We start from the raw sequence: 22,703 nt of genomic DNA, 5'->3' as shown, positions 1-22,703 counted from the left end.
ACACTCCTGTTGTTCTATGTTGACACGAGAAAAAATTTGAAAGCAATAAGAGGCAATGGATATCGTTTCGTCCCCAAAGGTGGGACGTTCCCTATCGAAACCATCATGCTTGTTGTGAGAAGCATATAGCCGAACCTGCCCCAAATGAGACAAATTTTTACCACGGCATGTTGATGCCGCTCCATGATAGAATGCCAAGTTTCATGAATTTCAGACGAGTTTTGGATTTACTAGAATTTTAAAAACCAGGCATCTCAACGTTTTGCCGGCAATCAACAGTGCCCTGGTGTTTGAATTTCATTCCAATCTCTTGCATGGGACCTAGAAATTCACCCAAGGACACACATGTGCTTTTTCAACCAACTTTAGTGCATTGGAGCATGTGCTTGTAGTTCAACTTTGAAATATGCATATAAAATGCCTACAAAACACAGTTAATGTATAAAAAGGCCAAACGAACCCCGAAAAATTCATTCCCATTTCTTCCATGGGACCTAAGCATGCACTGAAGGACACAGATTTGATTTTTCAACCAATTTGTATGCACCGGAGCATGTGCATGTAGTTTAATTTTGAATTGTGCACGTGAAATGGCTAGAAACCCAGTTTATTGTATAAAATGTCCAAATGAACCCTGAATAATTCCAATTCTTTGACGACACACATATAGTTGTATGTTCACTGCGGATAAAAGGTCTAGCAATTCAAACAGGATCCATTGCCGTCGTGACCCCATTTTGTAATTCAAATCAAGTAGACCCCCACACAGTTTATTATCACCAACCGTGTGAGATGTAGTACAAAATATATTGGAGCACCGTCGGTGTATAGTATGCCTATGGCTTACGTGAGAAGGTGCGTCGGCCACAGTCCACAGCCGGCGTGTCAAGCACACTAGCTCACTCCCCAAAAACTCATGCCTCTGCATCCCTCGCAATCTCGAAAATACCTACCGTCTGGAAGGTTTTAATGTTTGATAGCACACGATTAGTATGTGCGGACTGTGTGAAATGTCTGTTACTCCCACTCTGCTTCAGTACCTTGATTCAAATTTTTAGTAGCCCCGGCATTTTTCTCCCGCCTCTGCATCCCTCGCAATCTCAAAAATATCTGCTCGCCCTTGATCCAAATTTTCAGTAGCGCCGCCTTGTTACTCCCGCCTAGTAAAATTTTCAGTTGCGGCAGTATTTCCTCAAACACAACCTTGCTCCCCCCTCCACACACACCCCAAAACCTCCGCTCACACAGACACACACAACCCTCGAAACCCTTGGTAGGTCGCGGCCATTGTCGGCGCCTCCATCCTCAACCTCTGCCCGTGCGCCGGGGAGCTCAAGGAGCCAATGGCCAAAAAGAGGTTTACCGCGGCCTTTTCGCCCTACGCCGGCGAGGTGGCCGCCGAGGTGTCCCCGTCGTCCTCCGCGGGCCCGATTCGCCCGCCGCCGCGCCCCTATGCCGGTTCGAGGACTTCCCTGTCCTCCCTCGGACCCGACAGCCGACGAAGTCCTACCTCAGGGTTCGGCAGTGGCGGTGGGGGACGTGGGTCGCCGATATTACAGATCGAGAGACCCACACCCGCCGGTGGCTCGGTAGCTTCCACGCGGCCGAGCTCACGGCTATGGAGTACGACCGCTGGCAGGTCCGCTACCACGGCGTGGCGGCTAGGCTCAATTTCCCCTTCGGCACACGTCCGGTCCACCTTGTTCCGCCGGAGCCAGGGGTGGTGAGCTCAACTATGGCGCGAGAGGACCACGAGGCATGGGAGCGCCTCGAGGCCGAGGTCGCCGACGAGACCTACATGCAAGAGCTCCGCCCGCAGCACCCAGAGCTCGTGGAGGCGGAGCGGACGATCTTTGCCGGCGCGGAGGGCGGTGAGGTTATCGTGCTCTCCTCCGATGACGAGGTCGAAATGCGGTGAGGACGGCAGCGCCGAGGGCGGCGAGGTTATCGCGAGTGGAGGAGTGCCTTGCCCAACGACCCCGACGACGGCAATGGCCCGGACCCGACTCGCGGCACGCGTACATGCGAGGAAGGATTGGCTCGACCTCTACTTCGACCGAAAGTAGTTTATCTTAGTTTAAATTTATGTTTTATGTTCGGTTATGCAAAACTATCTATGTTTATGTTTGAATGCATTCTACTTTCGGTTGAACCTGCTTTGAACTTGATTAAATTGAAGTTTACAACCTTAAGTTTAGGGGATCGACTAGAAAAGGCCAAAAATTGCTGGAGTATATATATATCCACTATGGGTTTTAGTCCTTTAACTTTTTAAGGATCGCCTAGAGATGTCCTTATGACTTGTTTATTTCAGTTCTTCACAATGTGATGCTCTATACGAGCATCTATTTGCCGTGCAGTTCAATTTCATAATTAACAGTTTCAGCAATACCTCTATGAATTACAATATTTGGTTGTTGTTAAGGATATTGCAGTTAACATGCCTTTTCGTTTTTCAATTGTTGTTTAGCAACATGCATTGTACTGAATGACTAAATATGCAATCCCAGGCTACATAGCAACAAGGAAGAGTGTTACCTTAATGTTCTGATGATGTCTAGATATACATGTAATAAAATCTTATATAATGGGATGGATGGAGTGTTGTACTACATCATTTTTCAATTGTTGTTTATCTTCTAATATTAACTTGGTGCTTTTAGGTACATATATCATTGCCAAAGATCCACACTTCGACCCTTTATGCGTATGGGGCAATGAGATATTCATGAACCAGCATCAAGTGAGGAAACTGATAAAGATTGTCATTAAAATGGGTCAAAAGATGTCAATCGAACTATTTTTTTACACTTTATGCAAGACAACAGTGAACTGCAGGATGGTAAGTAAGAACCGTGTAGCCTTCTTTTTACTGCCCGTAATGAGTTGTGTTAGATGACAATATCTGAATCTTTTTTCTTTTGTAGTGGATCCTAAAGCAGTTTCCTCAAGATTACCTCTCAAACTACATGATTGGCGGCCGCCCATCACAAGGGGTTGGACTAGAGTCCTGCATGCCTTCTGCATCCAGGAGAGCACAATAGGGCCATTCCGCTTCACCTTGTTCAGCAACTGGAATGTCTGTCGCCTCTTTCTTTACCATCTGTAATAGTACGAGTATAGAACCCTGGTACATCATTCTTTATTTGGTGCTTATGTAATTCTTAAACATATGTACCTTGAATCGAATAATGCATTGGTCGTTTGAACCTAATGGATATGAATAAAGCTATAGCCTACTTTCAAGTTTAAATTAGGTACAATTTTAAATAGCAGCAATTAAATTAGGGCGAAATTACGTTGTGTAGGTCATTGCGGCACACACGGTTGCTAAAACACAAACATTTGCGATATACACCATAATCCGAGACGGTTCACAGAGAGGAAACATGTGCAAGCTACTACCTCTTGAGCACTGCGTTGGTTTTCCCTTGAAGAGGAAAGGGTGATGCAGCAAAGTAGCGTAAGTATTTCCCTCAGTTTTTGAGAACCAAGGTATCAATCCAGTAGGAGGCTACGCACGAGTCCCTCGCACCTACACAAAACAAATAAATCCTCGCAACCAACGCGATAAGGGGTTGTCAATCCCTTCACGGTCACTTACGAGAGTGAGATCTGATAGATATGATAGGTTAATATTTTTGGTATTTTTGTGATAAAGATGCAAAGTAAAATAAAAGCAAAGTAAAATCAAAGGAAATAAATAAGTGTTGGAAGATTAATATGATGAAGATAGACCCGGGGGCCATAGGTTTCACTAGTGGCTTCTCTCGAGAGCATAAATATTTTACGGTGGGTGAACAAATTATTGTTGGGCAATTGACAGAACTGAGCATAGTTATGAGAATATCTAGGTATGATTATGTATATAGGCATCACGTCCGAGACAAGTAGACCGACTCCTGCCTGCATCTACTACTATTACTCCACACATCGACCGCTATCCAGCATGCATCTAGAGTATTAAGTTCATAAGAACAGAGTAACGCCTTAAGCAAGATGACATGATGTAGAGGGATAAATTCATGCAATATGATAAAAAAAACCCATCTTGTTATCCTCGATGGCAACAATACAATACATGCCTTGCTGCCCCTACTGTCACTGGGAAAGGACACCGCAATATTGAACCCAAAGCTAAGCACTTCTCCCATTGCAAGAATGGTCAATCTAGTAGGCCAAACCAAACTGATAATTCGAAGAGACTTGCAAAGATAACAAATCATACATAAAAGAATTCAGAGAAGATTCAAATATTGTTCATAGATAATCTTGATCATAAACCCACAATTCATCGGTCTCAACAAACACACCGCAAAAGAAGATTACATCAAATAGATCTCCACGAGAGAGGGGGAGAACATTGTATTGAGATCCAAAAAGAGAGAAGAAGCCATCTAGCTACTAACTATGGACCCGAAGGTCTGAAGTAAACTACTCACACTTCATCGGAGAGGCTATGGTGTTGATATAGAAGCCCTCCATGATGGATTCCCCCTGCGGTGGAGCTCCGGAATGGGCCCCAAGATGGGATCTCGTGGGTACAGAAGGTTGCGGCGGTGGAATTAGGTTTTTGGCTCCGTATCTGATCGTTTGGGGGTACGTAGGTATATATAGGAGGAAGGAGTACGTCGGTGGAGCAACAGGGGGCCCACGAGGGTGGAGGGCGCGCCCTGGGGGGTAGGCGCGCCCCCCTACCTCGTGGCCTCCTCCTTTGTTTCTTGACGTAGGGTCCAAGTCTCCTGGATCATATTCTTCCTAAAAATCACGTTCCCGAAGGTTTCATTCCGTTTGGACTCCGTTTGATATTCTTTTTCTGCGAAACTCTGAAATAGGCAAAAAACAGCAATTCTGGGCTGGGCCTCCGGTTAATAGGTTAGTCCCAAAAATAATATAAAAGTGAATAATAAATCCCAATAATGTCCAAAACAGTAGATAATATAGCATGGAGCAATCAAAAATTATAGATACGTTGGAGACGTATCACAAGCATGCACACAGTTGCCGTTTGCAAAGTGTGTGTGATGTCAGACACTATCACATACGGTGCGGGAAAACTAAATGTGTGTGATTGTCTACCCATCGTACACGGTTTATAATCATGAACTGTTTGTGATGTGCCAGGCATCGTAAAACTCCCGTGCCTAGAATCTGCCTGGAAAACTCCCGTGCCTGGAATCTACCTGGTTTTAGGCAGAACCACAAGACTCCGACTGTGATGGCAATGCGAGCACAAACGAGTAGCAAGGATGAAGCGTTTGGGATATTCGAGATATCGGAAACGGTTATATAGGGACAACTGTATGCATCAAGGCTCCCTATCCCCGACGGTTTCTGGGTCTTGTGGGAAGGACCCCCCTATCGCCCACACTCACTTGGCGATGGTTCCAAATGCCGTCGCGGAAATGGGTAAAAACCGTTTGTTTAGGACCGACGTGCACCAGTGTTAGCATTTTGATCGTTGAGTTTTATTGCTATTGCTTTCTTCATGACTTATACATGTTCCTCTGACTATGAGATTATGCAACTCCCGAATACTGGAGGAACACCTTGTGTGCTATCAAACGTCACAACATAACTGGGTGATTATAAATATGCTCTACCGGTGTCTCCGAAGGTGTTTGTTGGGTTGGCATAGATCGAGATTAGGATTTGTCACTCCGTGTATCGGAGAGGTATCTCTGGGCCCTCTCGGTAATGCACATCACTATAAGCCTTGCAGGCAATGTGGCTAATGAGTTAGTTGCGGGATGATGCATTACGGAACGAGTAAAGAGACTTGTCGGTAACGAGATTGAACTAGGTATGATGATACCGACGATCGAATCTCGGGCAAGTAACATACCGATGACAAAGGGAACAATGTATGTTGTTATGCGGTTTGACCGATAAAGATCTTCGTAGAATATGTAGGAGCCAATATGAGCATCCAGGTTCCGCTATTGGTTATCGAACAAAGATGTGTCTCGGTCATGTCTACATAGTTCTCAAACCCTTAGGGTCCGCACGCTTAACGTTCGATGAAGATTTGTATTATGAGTTATGTGATTTGATGACTGAAGTTTGTTCAGAGTCCCGGATGAGATCACGGACATGACAAGGATTCTCTAAATGGCCGAGAGGTAAAGATTCATATATAGGACGATTGTATTTGAACACCGGAAGTGTTCCGGGTGATACCGGGTCACCGGAAGGGGTTCCGGGCAACCCCGACAAAGATATGGGCTTAATGGGCCAAGTAAGGGAACACACCAGCCCACAAGGGGCTGGTGCGCCTCCTATAGGGCCAGCCACGTGGGGGGAATGGGAAAGGAGAGGAGGAAAAGGAAAGTATGAAGTAGGACTCCTACTTCCTTCCCCTCCCCCCTCCTTCCTTTCCCCCTTGTCCAAATATGGTAGGGGGGCAAATTGGACTTGGGGCCCAAGTAGGATTCCTCCTACTTGGGCGCGCCCTAGGCTGCCTCCCTCCCTCTCCCTCCTTTATATACGTGGGGAGGGCACCCCTAGAACACACATCAATTGTTCCTAGCCGTGTGCAGCGCCCCCTCCACAGTTAACACCTCGGTCATATCATCGTAGTGCTTAGGCGAAGCCCTGCGCCGGTAACTTCATCATCACCGTCGCCACGCCGTCGTGCTGACGGAACTCTCCCTCATCCTCAACTGGACCAAGAGCTCGAGGGACTCCATCGTGCTGAACGTGTGCTGAACACGGAGGTGCCGTACGTTCGGTACTTGGATCGGTTGGATCGTGAAGACGTTCGACTACATCAACCGCGTTACTAAACGCTTCCGCTTTCAGTCTACGAGGGTACGTGGACACACTCTCCCTGCTCGTTGCTATGCCTCTCCTAGATAGATCTTGCGTGATTGTAGGAAATTTTTTGAAATACTACGTTCCCCAACAATATGTGTGTCGTAAAAAAATTGGAATTACTCAGGGTTCGTTTGGAAATTTTATACAATAAATTGGTTTTCTAGCCATTTCAGGTGGACAATTCAAAATTAAAGCACATGCACATGCTCCGATGCACCAACATGGGTTGTAAAATCATATATGTGTCCATGGGTTTATGCTTATGTCCCATGCAAGAAATGGGGATGAATTTCGAACACCACGGCAGCGTGGCTCTCCGGCAAATGTTGAGGTACTTGATTTTGTAATTCTAGTAAATCCAAAACCCATCTGAAATTCATGAACCTTGGCATGCTATCATGGAATGGCATCAACATGCTGGGGTAAAAACTATCACTGGTGCGTGTCGGTCCTAAACAAATGGTTTTTAACCCCTTTCTGCGACGGCATTTGGAACCATCGCCAAGTGAGTGTGTGCGATAGGGTGTCCTTCCCACACGACCCAGAAACCGTCGGGGATATGGAGCAGTGATCCAGAGGCCTTCCAAAATGTAATCGTGTGCGATGCAGCACACACTAAATTCTTTCGCACGTGTGGTATCGGTGATTAAGCATTTCTAATGACGCAGTGAAACCATGCGGTATGTCGTAACAAAGCGTTTGGGAAACAGTATGTAAGGCACACGGGCCAACATATGAACTGTGTGCGATTTGTGCGCCATCGCACACGAGTTTTCTGCGTAATCCGTCTGCCATGCTAGATGATACGTCTCCAACGTATCTATAATTTATGAAGTATTCATGCTATTATATTATCTGTTTTGGATGTTTATGGTCTTTACTAAACACTTTTATCTTATTTTTGGGACTAACCTATTAACCGGAGGCCCAGCCCAAATTGTTGTTTTCTTGCCTATTTCAGTGTTTCGAAGAAAAGGAATATCAAACAGAGTCCAAACGAAATGAAACCTTCGAGAGAGTTATTTTTGGAACGGAAGCAATCCAGGAGACTTGGAGTAGACGTCAGGGAAGCTTCGAGGAAGCCACGAGGCAGGGAGGCACGCCCCCACCCTCGTGGGCCCCTCGTGGCTCCCCTGACCGACTTCTTTCACCTATATATGTCCATATACCCTAAAAACATCGGGGAGCACAATAGATCGGGAGTTCCGCCGCCGTAAGCCTCTGTAGCCACCAAAAACCAATCGGGACCCTGTTCCGGCACCCTGCCGGAGGGGGGGATCCCTCACCGGTGGCCATCTTCATCATCCCGGCGCTCTCCATGACGAGGAGGGAGTAGTTCACCCTCGGGGCTGAGGGTATGTACCAGTAGCTATGTGTTTGATCTCTCTCTCTCTCTCTCGTGTTCTTGAGGTGGTACGATCTTGATGTATCGCGAGCTTTGCTATTATAGTTGGATCTTATGATGTTTCTCCCCCTCTACTCTCTTGTAATGGATTGAGTTTTCCCTTTGAAGTTATCTTATCGGATTGAGTCTTTAAGGATTTGAGAACACTTGATGTATGTCTTGCATGTGCTTATCTGTGGTGAAAATGGGATATTCACGTGATCCACTTGATGTATGTTTTGGTGATCAACTTGCGGGTTCCGTTTGTGAACTTATGCATAGAGGTTGGCACACGTTTTCGTCTTGACTCTCCGGTAGAAACTTTGGGGCACTCTTTGAAGTTCTTTGTGTTGATTGAATAGATGAACCTGAGATTGTGTGATGCATATCGTATAATCATACCCACGGATACTTGAGGTGACATTGGAGTATCAGGTGACATTAGGGTTTTGGTTGATTTGTGTCTTAAGGTGTTATTCTAGTACAAACTCTATGATAGATCGAATGGAAAGAATAGCTTCATGTTATTTTACTATGGACTCTCGAATAGATCGATCAGAAAGGATAACTTTGAGGTGGTTTCGTACCCTACAATAATCTCTTCGTTTGTTCTCCGCTATTAGTGACTTTGGAGTGACTCTTTGTTGCATGCTGAGGGATAGTTATATGATTCAGTTATGTTATTATTGTTGAGAGAACTTGACTAGTGAAAGTATGAACCTTAGGCCTTGTTTCCTAGCATTGCAATACCGTTTGTGCTCACTTTTATCGTTAGTTACCTTGCTGTTTTTATATTTTCAGATTATAAAAACCTTTATCTACCATCCATATTGCACTTGTGTCACCATCTCTTCGTTGAACTAGTGCACCTATACAAGTTACCATTGTATTGGGTGTGTTGGGGACACAAGAGACTCTTTGTTATTTGGTTGCAGGGTTGTTTGAGAGAGACCATCTTCATCCTATGCCTCCCACGGATTGATAAACCTTAGGTCATCCACTTGAGGGAAATTTGCTACTGTCCTACAAACCTCTGCACTTGGAGGCCCAACAACGTCTACAAGAAGAAGGTTGCATAGTAGACATCAAGCTCTTTTCTGGCGCCGTTGCCGGGGAGGTGAGTGCTTGAAGGTATATATTTAGATCTTGCAATCGAATCTTTTAGTTTCTTGTTTTATCACTAGTTTATTTTATAAAAGAAAACTACAAAAAATGGAATTGAGGGTACCTCATATGCTTCAACTTTTTAATATCTTTCATGAAAATAAGGATTCCGATAATTGTGCCAAAATGTTAGAAGAAGGTTGCGTAGTAGACATCACTAGACTCCATCGCACACGTTTGCCAACAATTACCATCTGCGATAATGTTCTATCACAAATGGTTCAGGAGCCCCTTCGCACACATAGAAATGTTGCAGACCGTTTGTGATTTGTTGGGTATCACCGATGGTTGCCGCAAGAGTGACGTGTGCTTTTCGTTTGGGATCCCACACGTTTCCTGAAAAAATTACGACTGGGATTATATTTTGCATTGGGCACGGTTTACTCCCAGTTCTCGTGTGCGATAACACGATATCACAAATGGTTCCGCAGACCTTACGCACACGTAGTAGCACTACAAATCGTTTGCGATGTGCTGTGTATCACCGACGGTTCCGCTATGATTGACGTATGCTTTCTGATGTGGATCGCACACACTCATTTAGTTGAACCGTGTGTGGAGCAATTGCCAAGTTAAAACAAAAATATCCCATTTTGAATCGGCACACAAAAAGCAAATTCGCCACAATATTAAATTGAACAAATAAAAAAAATCCCATTTTGAATTGGCACGCAAAAAGCAAATTCGCCACAATATCCAGTTGAACAAATAGTGTCCACTGGAAGAACATTCATCAGATTTCGCAACAATTGCAATTGAACATATGGTAGCTAAATTCCAATGATTTGTCCACACATATATGCATTACATAATTAGTCGTAGTGTACGAAATACGAAGACCTCATCAGATGAAAACAATGGATCCATGTGTTATATGTTTAGCGGCTAACTCTTACTCAATGTTTCAGGAGAACGCATGCTGAAATCTTCATTATCACCAGTGGGATTGATGTAGTGATCCAGGAAGAAGTCGCTGATAAATCTCCGAACCATCAGCAATTCACCAGCCGGGAGCGGTTCAGGGGTCCTCGGTTTTAAGATGAGCTGCAGTATTTTTAAGATCAGAATGTGCCATATGAGTGGAGTAGAAGATATTAATTAAGATAGACTTACTGGTACTAATTCGCGAGGATCGTCACAACTATCAGCAGATTTGCAGATGGAGATCATGTGTCTGCAAACATAGTATCCACAAAGGTTGGTCCCTGCTTCTTGCTGAGGACACTGAATTTTTTTATACAAAATTAGTCATGTATTTGTCCTGTTAGGAACAACTTAACCGGTGTTCGATGTATTATTTTTTCTTTGGACAAAATAGAAAGAGGTTTATTTAGAAGCTTGAACATTTGACTAGCGTAAGGAAAGGTATTTGCAGACTGTTGGATAAATTTTCCGAAAATAATGGATTTCGGTGTGTTACCGGAGAAACGATCTCGTGCTGCAGAGGTAGTTTCCTCTTGAACAGGTTCCCTGGTTAAGTTTGCCACAATGCGAGCACACTGCAAATGATGATGAATTTTGACAACATCAATTATTGAACCAGATATGAATGCAAATTAATTTCAACATCATAGAATTCAATACCTATCCAAGAATTGTTGAACATGCGTCAGATCCTGAGCGTTTGTTGACTCTCTGAGAGAATCGATGTAGTAAACTGTGTTCTTGTTTGGAACAATGAATACCAATATCCAGTGATTGCTACATATTAAGAAAGCCATGAACTTACGAATGATGTCGAAATCTGAAAGACAATCAGTGTATGTGTGGTTGTTTACTTGACTTACCGTTCATGATATGGCCAGAGAAATGATTCTGCATGGGACGTGTATTCGAAGATACGAACGACCATGTTAACGGCCCAGTCCCGTCAGTCCTTACCATCTAATGTTGTGCCATTTGCTAATGCAGGATCTATGAAATAGACACTCTCCATTTTTCTTCTGTGCGTGTTCAATCCCCTGAGAGGAATAAAATGATGTTAGTTGTTTATCATTTACGGCCTTGTATGGAGAAGTTGATCAGAGTTTGTTAAGTACTTACAAAATCACGCATCTAACAAGAGTGGCATCGAGCACATTGAAGTTGAAGAACAGATGTAAGTCCTCGAAACTCACATTGATGGAACCAGCATCGTGTCGGAAATGATCTCTGTTATAGTGGACTAGCAAAGCATGATGACCTTCTGACATTTGATCCATGCAATATTCATGTAACTCGCGGCAACTGGAGCTGCACTCATCAAAGTATTCGCCAACAAGAAATGGCTGGCCATGGATGTAATTGCGTGCTTAAAGTACGTCTGCTTTATTTTTAGCAAGCAACAAATGTACTTCTTCATCACCCATGGCGTCAGAAATAATATTACTCCCTGATTCTGGGCGATGAGTTCTTTAAGTAAGAGACAATCGTTCTCTTTCCTCTTCACTCTCCCGCCGCGCTTCCTCATGGTCGTGGGTGTAGCCTTTTTGGCCACTTCCTTCTTGGTACTTGAAGCATTTCTGGAAGAACATCTGGTTGCCTGCAAGGTAGACTGTCGAGCAGACAGTGAAGCTTGGACGGATTGCTTAGCAAACGGTTTATCTATGCCGGACTGCTGAGCTGGCGGTGCTGCTATGACAGACTGCTGGGCTGTAGGAGCAGAGGCATCGGACTACTGATCATGTGTTGAAGCTATGTCAGGTTTCTGCGCAGGTGGTGCCAACTTGTCGGTGTGCTGAGGAGGCCGTGCCAACGCGTTGGTTTGCGGAGCAGGAAGTGCTAACGCATTGGTATGCTGATCATGCGCCTGCGGATTGATGGACTGATGAGCAGTCGGTTCTGGACCTACAGACTGCTTAGCAGGCGGTTCCGAAGCATCATACTTCTTAGCAGTCTGTTCCACCAGGTTGGTCTGCTGAGCTTGTGTTGTAGTTGGGTCTCCCCCTGCTGCTTCAGCGCCCGGCATCTGAACTGGTGGTGCGTCATCAGCAGTTGTAGGCCTTGCCACTGGCTACTTTGGGGCGGAGGATGACATGGCGTGTATGCCACAAAGTCGGGCCGGCTGATCACAGGTTGATGCATCAGCCCGCGAGAGCTGTTGTGGCAAGGAGAGCGTCACCGGTTGAGGGGCGATAGTGGTTGCTCTTGGCGGGGCTTCAGGAATCTCATCGATGAACTCTATTTCCTTTTGTGGCCACTGGATGTGATGTAACAGTGTTTCTCCCAAGGTCTTTTGCTCATTGAAGTCTCCTAGGACATTCTTCAGGGCAAATTCATTGAATCCAGGCTTTACTTCAGTCACGTAGCACTTCACACAGCCCGGCTTCAATGGCACATTGTCCAAGAAGAGGCCATCTTCCAAGAAGGGTGGGCAAACCCAGGCTGTTGCACATTTTAATGTACCTTCATAATGTGTAAGCACGCCCTTCAGTCTGTCTTTCATTCCAGATAGATCAGATATAGCATCTCACGAGCAGTTGCAGTCTCAGTGTCGCTAGGGCCAGCTGATGTACAGCTACTGTTGTGTAGTGTTGTCGCGCAATAAGCAGCATCCTCCATGCCCGCCTCCCCTCCCATCTGCTGGCTATCTGTCAGTGTTAGAGTCTTCTGCATCATCATTGACTCCTCAACATCCTTTCGAACAGCTGAATAAATCTCCTTCTTCAACTTTCATACAATGCATTCTGCTTCATTTAACTCCTCGCTTTTTTCATGCTGAGCCTCTCTTCTTTGCTGAGTGTGAAAGCCCTCTTGTGCGGGACATTAACACCTATACCCCTTGCATGGCCAGGGGGCTCTTTTGTGTCCAGAGCAATGGACAGAATGTCACATGGCCCTGAGTTCCTGTAGAACCTTCCAAGGATCTTGGAAGCCTCTACCATCACTTCATACAGTTTGGCGTCACGTGTGTTTTCAAAGTAATAAGTTCTATCATCACGCCTATTTGCACGTGCCCACAAGTAGTCTCTGGTGTGTTCGCTCCTGATTTCACTAAAGGTCGGATTCCCACCCGCCGCTACTGCTTCTTTGTCCTCCTATTCCCATATCAGTTTCATGTCGTAGTATCCTGCCACGCCCATACGGTGGGGGTGTATGTTCTTCTTCTGAAGTTCCGATTTCTTGAAACTCTTATCAGCAAACTCTGGAGTTGCCCTGGCCCTTTTGAATTCTACCCAGTCTGCCTTTGTAATTTGGGGGTATGCGGGGATTGGGTCCTTGCCTTCACTCAAGTACTTCTTGTACATCACGTGCTTCCAGTTTCTCCAAGCATCCCTAGCCTTCTTCAGTGCAGCGTGTTCCACCTGCATTCTCCACTTCTCTGGAACGTTGAAGTGATCCATGATCTCCCGGACTATCCTTCGCCGTGTTTCTGTGCCAGCCTTCCGAAACCTCGGCAGATTAATGTTGAGCCTTGCCCTGCCAACAAATCCACACACACTCCTGAACCTCATGCGTGCTTTATCTGGTTTAGTTGGAGCCCAGGACTTTAAATCAATCTCGGTTACTTCATATACACCTTTAGGCTGGTGTGTGGGCTTCCTTGGAGCGTTCCTCCGTGTCCTGACTGGAAGGGTAATTGTTGTAGCTCTATCCTGTTCAAGACTACTTGATCCCTCACAATCTGCTGAAGACCTAGGGTTGTCCAAATCAGATGAAGATACATGGCCAGAATGAGTGTTGTCGCTGCTACTCGGCATCTACAGAGAACACATACAAAACTCAGGAAAGGAGGATAAGCATAAAACTAACAACTTGGTATCAAGATTTCTAAACATGTCATGCAATAATTTAGAAAATGTACGACTAATTTGTTAAGTTTGTGTGACTCGGGCGCCCGCGATCTGTAAATAGGCAGTAACTTATTGGAACAAATACAACTTATATGTAGTAAGGAAGGTAGACGATGAACATATATACGCTCTCCGTTATTTTATAGCCAATTTGGGAACATACAGAACGAAATTGGAAGAGGGATTGCGAGGAAATATGCCTCACCGCAATGGAGAGCAGTAACTAATAGGCTTCTTAATGCAAACCCGGCCGGGCCACAGGAGAGGCGAGGGTTACTGCATCGATATGCTCAAGGGTGGTTGGCGAGCAAACGAAGATGGCGAGGCGCGGGCCGCCGCGTGTTGGGAACGGCAGTGGAGGTAGGCTTGATGCCGAAGAGCGGGCACACGGCCGGGGTGAGCACGGCGGCACCGGAGAGGGTTCTGCTATGGATCTGGGGGAGGGGGAGCTGGCAAAGGAAATTGGGTGGACTAGTTGAGTGGAACGCGGGCGGACGGTGGGGGGTGTCGGGGACTTCGGGTGTTGGCGGCCTAGGTGAAAAGGGTGAAAAATATCCCCGGTCGCCGCACGCGTGGAAAGGCCTATGCAAACAGTTGTCTCTAAGCGCTCGTGTGCACAAACAGAATAATTTCGTTTGAAATGAAGACGTACTAATTTTGAAATGAAGACGTGAGGTCATCGTTTCGCCTCTAAATTTTTCCCACGTAAACCAATCACAATTTTACCACAGGTTTGATTTGCTGGCGCATATCAGGTCTCGTGTGCTATATGTATGACATTTTTTGGCATTTATCGTGCATGTTGGCATATAAATCAATTCCTAGCCGGACTGCATTTCCTGTCGAAAGGGATGAGGATTGTCGTTCGATCTAGGAGCATCCAACGGTGCAGACGTACGATCCGTGGGGTTTGGGTTCTGGCCAATCAGAACGCTCCGATCGCGCGTGCAGCAAGGGGGCATCAGCCCCGGTTTGGTAGGCACACGGCTTTCGTGTGTGAACCGTGTGCTATTTGAAAACTTTTTTTTGGGAGGGGCTATTTGAAAACATGTACATGTGTTGTCGAAAGGGATGAGGATCGCCGTTCGATCAAGGAGAATCCAACGGTGTAGATGTACGATCTGTGGGGTTTGGGTTCTGGCCAATCAGAACACACGACTCAGATCGCGCGCATGGCAAAGGGGTGGGGGGTGCATCGGCCGCGGTTTAGTGGACACACGGCTTTCGTGAGTGAACCGTGTGCTCTTTGAAAATATTTACATTACCTAACATCATATTTTTGTTCGAATGAAAACATGAGTTCATCATTTTGCCTCCAATTTTTTTTCCACGGTAAGAAATCACGAGTATACTGGAGAATGTCATATACTAGTATCATGAATATACAGTATATATGATACTAGTGTATGATACTACCTTTAATTAATTATAGCGCATAGTATAATACATAGAGTATAGTATCATATATAGATCATATTTATTGCCATGCATGACACAAATTAGCATCGTATTTAACATGATACGGTACCTACCTATATGCTACTCTACCCTCTTTATATATATTTAATTCTTTGCCACATCAGCATACTTGCTATTTCCGAGTGCATGACATCGTCGGCTATGATACCACCACTATGGGCGGCCTTATATAGTGGGGAGTATCATATACTATATATATGGTACCATGCATATGATACTAGTGTATGATACTATGTACATACCTTCATAGTGCATATATAGTATCATAGAGTAGTACTAGCTACCTCTGTAAACTAATATAAGAGCGTTTAGATTACTAAAATAGTGACCTAAACGCTCTTATATTAGTTTACGGAGGGAGTATATATCATAGATGACCATATTTATGGCCATTCATGACACAAAGTAGTATAACATTTATTATATATATATATATATGTTATGGTATCTACCTATGTTACTGCTTCTTTGCCACATCATCATATTTTCTATTCCCGAGTGCATGATATCGGCTATGATACCCCCACTATGGCCACCCTAATAAGGCTGGTCGTAATATGGGAGTATCAAGCGGTATGATGCATGCCAACTAGACTTTTTGGATGATGTGGCACACAGTTAAATGATGAAAAGAGAGGGTGTGGTATCATATCATGATACCGTATCATATTAAATATTGTACTACTTTGTGTCATGCATGGTAATTAATAAAGAACCTAAGATACTAACTTATGATACTATGCATGCGCGCATTACGGAGGTATTGCCGATCATATACTATTATCATGCATATATACTCCCTCCTTTCCGGTTTATAGGCTTATCTCAAAATTTTAGTTTTCCCATTTTATAAGGCTCAATTTGGTTGTTCCCCATCACATGTCCAGATTCCAAGGTGCATTAAATCGTTGCATGCAAGTATTAAGAGAAAGTTGACCAATGCATGTACTTTATATATGCATGCATGTATTGCAATTAATACATTGGAAAACATAATTTTTTGAGGAAAACAAAAGCATTAATTGGGTGTTTTTGCAAACTACAAAAAGTATTGCACCAATCACCATCTACCTTGGTTGGTGAGATTTTTGAATTGAGCCCTATAAGGCTGGTTGTAATGGGGAGTATCACATATACTAGTATCATGCATATGATAGTGTAGGATACTACTTCCGTAATGCATAGTATCATAAGTTAGCATCTTAGGTTGCCTTACTAATTGTCATGCATCACACAAAGTAGTAGTACAATATTTAATATGACACGGTATCATGATATGATACCACATCCTCTCTTTCCTCATTTAATTGTGTGCCCCATCATCCAGAAAGTCTAGTTGGCATGAATGATACCGCTTATGATAATACCATTACAACCAGCCTAAACCGGAAAGGAGGGAGTATGAGACTAGCCATAATGGAGAGTACACTAGTAACATACACATATCCCTAGACTATATATGTTACTACCTTCATAGTGGGTAGTAACATAAGTGTAGTGTCATGCAAAGCTTCATTTATTAGGTTATAGACTCATATTGCATTGGGACATGTGATGTTACAGTAACTAGCTAAGTTACTGAAACTATCTCTCTCCTCATTAACTTATTGCCACATAAGCAAGTTTGCTGAGTTGGAGTCGATGTTACTGCTGAAGTTACTCCCACTGTGGCTATTCTGATACTAGCTAGTCGTCTATGATATACTAGCTACCTCACTAAGAGCATGGTTAATAATACAGCCAAGGGTCGGCTATAAGAAGTTGCCATGTCATATACAGCCAACCTCTTAGCGGGCATGTACAATAATAAGTTTTATATACGTACTAGTTTATCAATAGTTGGCCCACCTTACATCCTCAGAAAGTGTCTTGGGTCTCGTGTTGCAGCTGGCTCTACTAACCAAGAGCCCGCTTCTCTTCTCTTTCCTCCAACTAATAAGCACATATATATTGTTTTATTCCTTATAGCCTGCTTAGACTACCCACAGTGGGAGTAACATAGGTCGTGACATCACACATATCTAGATAAAATAGATGATGTGGCAAGCAATAAATGAAGAAATGGAGGAAAGTGGATATGTGTGATGTCACTACCTATGTTACTCCCACTGTGGGTAGTCTTACTATAGTATGAGACTACCCACAATGGGAGTAACATAGGTAGTAACATCACACATATCTAGATAAAGTAGATGATGTGGCAAGCAATAAATGAAGGAAGAGAGGAAAGTAGTAACATAGCTAGTTACTAGTAGTATGAGTAACATCACACATATCAAGGCAAGATGTGTCTATAGCCTAATAAATGAAGTAGTGCATGTTACCACACATATGTTACTCCCCACTATAGAGGTAGTAACATAGACTAGTAACATGGGCATGTTACTAGTCTATGTTACTACCCATTGTGGCTAGTCTGAGTAACATCACACATCTCAAGGCAAGATGAGTCTATAGCCTAATAAATGAAGTGTTGCATGTTAATACACATATGTTACTCCCCACTATAGAGGTAGTAACATAGACTAGTAACATTCTATGTTACTACCCATTGTGGCTAGTCCTATGTCACTCTATTGTGTACTTGCTCTAATGCATAGTATCATAGAGTAGCTAGTATCATATGTAGTACTTTATTTATATTGTCATGCATGAAACATAGTAGCATAACATTTATTATGATACGGTTTCATGATATGATACTTAACCCTCTCTTTCTTCTTTTAATTAATTCTATGACAGCTCATCAAAATTGCATAGTTGGCATGCATGATACTAGCTATGATACCCCCTTACTATCATCCTAGCAAAGGTGTACAGATCATTTGTGCGTCGCTTTGTGAGTTTTCATCCGTTTGTTCGAGAAGCTGGGAGAAGTTTCAAACATTTCGGCCGCGAGGTGCGGCCACTGGCGTAGGCCTAGTTGGTATTTTAATTACAGAAAATTCAGATGTAGTTCGTACATCATGAAAATCGATGTGTGCCTGTGGCGTGCTCTCACGACCCCGTGGAAAAAAATTGGTAAAGTTTGGCACAAGTTTTGATGACCGCTCCTTCCAAACCGGAGCATCTCACATGAAGGATCATGGTTTTCCAAAAGGAGACTTGTCAATTCAAACTCCTGTGGCTGGTGACTTCATCGTTTGGCCTCATAAAAATTTCCACGGTACGCAATCACCATTATACCACGGGTTTGATTTTCTGGCGCATTTCAGGTATCGTTAGCTATATTTAAGACATTTTTTGAGATTGACGTGCATTTTGTGCATAAAAATAAAATTACATCTGGAACTGCATGTGCTGTCGAAAGGGATGAGGGGATCGTCGTTCGATCTGGGAGCATCCAATGGTGCAGACGTACGATCTGTGGGGTTTGGGTTCTAGCCAATCAGAAAGCACGACTCAGATCGTGGGCGGGGTAGCGGTGTTTGGTCGGCACACGGCTTTCATCAACGAACCGTGTGCTATTCGCAAACCAGATTGCATATTTTTGTTCACACATACTGTAGTGAGATCGATTGAGTGTTCTACCTCTATGATATAATAATAATAATAATAATAATAATAATAACAAAAAAAGTTCATATTCATTGCCTGAGCTAACAGCATATCAAGGTCAACATATTAATGGTTCTTACATCAACAGAAAACCGGGCATAACTCACAAATTCAGTACACGCGACAGTTCTAAATTGAACGAATTAAGTTGCAGGGTAGGCATAAAGACTAGTCTTGTGGCTTAATTCCCATGTACATGGGGGAACTGGGATCATTAAGTTGACCCCGAATGAACTTGGGGTTTTTGATGATTTTACGCTGCTCTGTTGCACGGGTGCGTGATTCCTTGGTTGGCAACTCATCAAATTCATCGTACTCGTCCTCATCGGCAACATCGTTGACACCCAGTACCCTTCTCTTCCCATGCATCGCTAAATGGCCGTTCTTATGCAAGGGGTCTTCCACAAAGAAAATCTGGGTAGCATTGCTGGCAAGAATGAATGGGTTCGCGTGATATGCCATCGTTGTCCTGTTAACACAGGTCTTCCTGTACTCAGCAATCCTTACCTGACCAAGAGGGATCCATGCGCACCTGAATAATGCCACCTTAACTTTCACATAGTCAAGCTCCCAAATCCCTTTGATGGTTCCATAGTATGCCCTTTTATCAACTTCATTTACAGTCATGCATTCTATTCGAACAGAGCTGTTCTGATACGAGGTCTTCTTATCACGTTCCTCAGTGTAGAACGTGTATCTATTTATGTCATATGCTTGGTACGTAAACACTGTAGGTGATGGCTTTTGTGCCAACCATGTAGCAATGTCGTCGATGGATCCTTGTGCCAAACGATTCTTCAGCCATTCGGCGTACTTCTTAGTGTGCTCCTTCATCTCCACTTCTGATGAAGGCACCATTGGTAAGAAGCTTTGGCGTATCTCCGCCAAGTGTTCTTCAGCATAAGCGATGAGAACTGGGCTGTTAAGCAGTACCATCAAATGGGCTTTCTCTGCCAATTCTCCAGGTGCGGCCATTTGCGTGCCAGCAAGGACCGGCTTACCTTTCAGCCTTCCTCATGGCGAGAGAGGGGCAAACCTATAGGTCTTTGTTTCATGTATTCGGTGCAAAACTCAACCACCTCCTCTGCGGTATAACCTTGTAGGATGCTTGCCTCTGGATGGTTTCAGTTCCGACAAAAGCGCTTCAGTATTCCCATGAACCACTTGAAGGGATACATGTTGCGAAGAAACACAGGACCACAATACTTTATCTCGTCAACAAGGTGCACAGTGAGATGGACCATGACATCAAAGAATGACGGTGGGAAAAACATCTCTAGGTTGGACAATATTCTTGCAATATCATCTTGCATATGATCCAACTCTTCAGGATTTACAACTTTCTGCCATAGTTGGTTGAAGAAATCACAGAGGTCAATGAGTGTGTTTCTTATATCTTTGTCCATCAGATTCCTGATGGCCACCGGGAGGATTTGTGTCAACATTACGCGGCAATCATGTGACTTCATGTGTCCCAACTTTGTTTTACCTGAGCTCACATCCACGAGACTTCTGATGTTTGCGCAGTAGGAAGAGGGTGTCTTAACTGACAACAAATAGGTGAAGAACTGTGTTGCTTCTTTTGTACTAAAATTGTAACTCTGGCGAGCTTTGATGAATTTGTCATGATCTTCTGCTTCACTCTTGCATTGTGATTGACCAGCAAGCATATCGACCCGTGAACCGTCACCATCCTTTCTTTGACCTTTAATCTTGAGAAGAGTACCAAGGATGCTTTCACATATGTTCTTCTCTACGTGCATGACACCGATGTAGTGACGTACACGTAGAATCTCCCAGTAAGGTAATTTCCAGAACACTGATTTCTTCTTAAACACTTGATCCTTGGGTGTTAGTTTCACCATCAAAGGGTGGTTCTTGCCAAGCACAACATTAATTTTTTTAGCCATGTTGTGGACCACCTCCCCTTCATAGGGTCTTCGGGCCGCAGCTACCTCTGTCGTACCATCAAATTCAGGTTTCATCTTTCGGTATGGGTGGTTTTTCCGTAAGAACCTACGATGACGCAAATACACTGTTTTGCGCGAGTTGGGAAGTCTTCTGCTAGCTGTCCTATCCATGCATGTGACACACCCTACATCTCCCCTTGTTTTCTGCCCCGATGTGTTGCGTAATGCCGACATATCTTGAATGGTGTGCACTAGCACCGCATGTAGATCAAAAATCTCCTTTCTGTAAGCATCATAACATTTTACAGCAGGTGCATCTATCCACACTGTCAGCAGTTCTTCTACCAGTAGCTGAAAGTAAATGTCGATGTCATTTCTAGGTTGCTTCAGGCCTTGGATAATCATTGACATCATAATGTATTTTTTCTTCATACACAACCAAGGAGCTAGGTTATATATGCACAGAAGCACCGGCCATGTGCTGTGATTGGTGCTCATATCGCCAAAAGGATTCATCCCGTCAGTACACTCCCCGAGCCTTATACTTCTAGGATCCTTGGCAAAAATTTCAAACTTTTTGTCGATTAATTCCCACTGAGCCCCATATTTCGGGTGCTTCATAAACCTATCTGCAATTCGCTCATCATGATGCCACCGCAACCTCTTTGCCTCTCTAAGGTTTGCAAACAAACGCCTCAACCTTGGAATTAAAGGCAAGTACCAAACAACCTTGAACGGTATTCCTGTCTTGATCTCGTCATCCAATTTGTACTTGTCCTTTGCTCTCCTGCGCTTGTATCGTGCATGCTTGCATGTGGGACACGCACGCAAATCTTTGTACTCACCACGGTACAATATACAATCATTCACACAAGCGTGTATCTTCTGTACTTCAAGTTCCAATGGGCAAACAATTTTCTTTGCTTCATTCATGCTTCTGGGGAGCACATTATTGTAACGCCCCGGATCCGATGCGCCACGTGTCTTTCGTTTATTCGTCGTTGTTGCCATGTCATTTGCTTGCGTGTTGCATTTTGCCATGTCATCATCTGCATTGCATCATCATGTTTTTCAAAACTTGCATCCGGTCCTTTTCCCCGTTGTCCGTTTCGCGATCCGACACTCTCACCGCACCCGTTGCACCCCTCTGTTTTCTTTTCGTGAGCGGGAGAAAAACCTTCTCAGAATGGGTCGGTATTTGCCGAGTGGCCTTGGTATAGAAACGACAGACCGCCCGTCAAATTTCGTTCCATTTGGAGGTCGTTTGACGCCCCAACGGTTAACCGCGTAGCCAGAAACCCCTCTCTCTTTGCAGCTTAGACTCCCTTCACCACAGCCCACTAGCCCATCCAAACCCCCTCCATGCTCTCGGTCGTTCGATCACGATCGTGTGGGCGAAAACCGCACCTCGTTTGGACACTCCTAGCTCCCTCTACCTATAAATATGCCATTCTCCCCCGAAATTGCGGATGAAACCCTAACCTTCTTCCCTCCGCACCGCCGGACATTTTTCCCCACCACCGGACATGTCCGCCACCGCTTCCAACCGCCGCCCGCGCCCAACCGGAGGGCGACACGTTGCCTCGCCGGCTCCCCCGCAGCCGCGTGGGCCCGCGAGCC

The sequence above is a fragment of the Triticum aestivum genome, chromosome 1D, assembly GCF_018294505.1.
Source record: "Triticum aestivum cultivar Chinese Spring chromosome 1D, IWGSC CS RefSeq v2.1, whole genome shotgun sequence".
NCBI lineage: Eukaryota > Viridiplantae > Streptophyta > Magnoliopsida > Poales > Poaceae > Triticum > Triticum aestivum.
This window is presented reverse-complemented; position numbering follows the sequence as displayed.